Here is a 2,769-nt window from a genome sequence, read left to right as displayed (position 1 = left end):
GTACCTGACATTCTGGACGATATATTCCATACGTTGAATATCTGTACGGACGCAAATATATATATATATACATATATCTCAATATACATTTGTCTTTATTCATTATGCTCGCGCTTGTCAGCGGCATTCAGCAGTTTTCCATCAGCTTTTACCTTGGTCTCTTTATTGACCGGAGGATAGCACTCGAGGCTGTTTGTACAATAGGGATACAATGTGAATATCTGGTCTTGCATAAAGAAAGCCGTAAAACACCGCCGTTCTTCGATATATTCAACACAACGATGAATATCTGAAAGGAAAAGTATCTCAGTGCGGAAAAGAGCCACGTCTCAGTGAGCACCAACTAACAATTGTGTAACATATCAATATTATAATTTCCCACTCAACAATGTAAATAAAACATAATACATGTTGTACATAACATCGCATTGTTGGGTAGGAAATTATAATATTGGTATTATGTAACTGTTAGTCGGATGTTTACCGAAATTTGTAATTTTTTATTTAGCGGAAAACAAAATTAAATTACAACATTTTCTGATTTTGGGGAATTTAGTTTCGTGTTTTCTGCCGACAAATTTTTGTTGTGATAAGTTCTCTCGCGACATTCCCGTACATACACGTCTCCGTATCTCTCTTCGTCGTTTTAAATAAATATACACATCTGTAATATTCTAAAGAATTCTTCCATTGACCGTTTCGAGCACTCGGGGACATCTATTGCGTACGTTGAAGAAAATGATTGTGAAAAATTTCTTTAAAATAGCAATAAAATATTATAATTACAAATTGTAAAGCAATAAACTTTTTAAATTTAGAAATATTTAGATACTAACAGCCGGTCACATTAACAAAAAAATTTTTTTTAACTAAGTAGATTTACTTAAAATTATTTTTTAATGAATTAAATATTTATTCTATTTAAATGAAAATATTATATTAAGTAAATTAATTTAAATCATTACATTTTCTACAGTCAAATAAAGATTTCATGAGATATAGAATACTATTTATTAAATGAAATAATTGTTTTTGTTATACATAGAAATCCAATTTTCTTCGCTGTGAAAATTACATCTTAGTAAACATTTTATAGAGTTAAAATAAAATTTTTTCAATTAAAAATTATCTATTCCTTGATATTTAAGAAACACTTAAATTAAAGCAACGCGTGTTTTAATTTGTTTGTTATTTTTTTAATTTAAGTTAATAAGCTATTGGGAGCCACCTAATGAATAATTTTCTTGAGTAAAATAATATTTTTCTGGATTAAGATTTTTTTTATCAGTGCACTGCTCTTAGCCCTTTATTCATTTAAAATTTGCGTTTGTCACATTTGAGCCATACAAATTTTCGTTAATTCATTATAATTATATTAGCGTGATTTTCAGGGAATGTGAAACAAGAGAACAATGGATGTGGGTATTATCAGTTGGGGGTATAGCTCAGTGGTAGAGCATTCGACTGCAGATCGAGAGGTCCCCGGTTCAAACCCGGGTGCCCCCTCAAGATCGCTTTTTTTTCTTCGCTTAAAACTTTTTTTTCGTTTCATTGCGTTGTATTGCTTCTTCTCTTTTGCAGAGCAGTCGCGCTATACCGGATTCCTCTTTTTTAAGAGCAAATGCTCAGCAATTAAGAAAGAATACGAAACTAGTGAAATTATCAATGAGTAACTATTAGCCTTTCAGTAATTATTTATTTCTATTCTATTTTTATATATATCTTGTTACATTAATAATTTATGATTATGTTATATTGAAAAAGTAACATCACACATGCTCGAGAAAAATATAGTTGTATTATTTTGGCCAGCAAACAGAAAGATATAAAAGCTATTTCACGTAAAATACGTAATTAAAAGAGATTCGTAGTCAGTTTTTATTTGGATTCTCGAAATAAAGGGAAAAGAGGGGAAGAATAGAAAAGGAGGGGGAATAAAACGTTAATTCTTTTCAGTTTTATTCCTCCCTTTTTACTTCCACCCGCGATTTTCGAGGGATAGTCGCTCCGCATCGCTAGACGGGACTTGACTAGATGCCGGAGCACATGCTGCGGAATAAAGTAACGCGTGGATGTCGAGAGAGCGATGAAGGATAAAGCGGTGAAGCATGATACACCACCATAAAGACCTGACAAGAGAAGAGAGGGCCATCGGTTAATCCGCAAGACTGCCGACCGCGGAAGATGAATGTTCGATGTGCAAACCACCTGCTTTGACGGCAAGCGTTAAATCCGTAAAACCCCACTAAATATTCGCCGAATCTGGGAAACGCCCGCAGTGCTCGGTTGGGACGATCAGGCCAATTGGCAGGCCGCCAAATGAAATGTATATCCGACATAAGTCTCCCTACATCCGCGCACACGGGCCTTTTCACGTAGAACTTCTCAGAGCTTTACCGTAACGCGAAGAATCCGTGTATATCGCTCATGGTAATGACGCGTATCTTTGCGTTTTAACGCATTATAACTATATTAGCATACTCTCTATGTGTATAATATTTAATAATATAAATGTTCGGAGACAGCCATCGTACAATATTTGTATCGAGAAAAACTTTGAGGAAAACTTTTCGATACAATTCAAAATTGAAAAATTGACAACTAATTTCTTAATAGACTGATTCAACTATTATACAGGGTGAGTTATAACATTTGTCCACGAGCTCGTGAGAAGGTAGAACGGATCGAGATGAACAGAAAAGTCCTGAAACATTTTGCAATTTTCGCAATAGTTAACGAGAAAAAAATTATCAAAAATCGTCGTCTTTG

At 33.8% G+C, this 2,769-nt stretch overlaps 1 non-coding gene across 1 annotated transcript; it reads left to right on the top strand.

Annotated features, from left to right (window-relative positions):
• Positions 1 to 1,434: 1,434 nt before the first annotated feature.
• Trnac-gca lies at positions 1,435 to 1,506 on the top strand. The gene has a single exon. It is a non-coding gene; the product is annotated as a tRNA-Cys (tRNA).
• The last annotated feature ends 1,263 nt before the right edge of the window (positions 1,507 to 2,769 follow it).

This window comes from Vollenhovia emeryi, unplaced genomic scaffold (genome assembly GCF_000949405.1).
Source record: "Vollenhovia emeryi isolate VEMERY1.0 unplaced genomic scaffold, V.emery_V1.0 DF939326.1, whole genome shotgun sequence".
NCBI classification, from domain to species: Eukaryota; Metazoa; Arthropoda; class Insecta; order Hymenoptera; family Formicidae; genus Vollenhovia; species Vollenhovia emeryi.
This window is presented reverse-complemented; position numbering and strand designations above follow the sequence as displayed.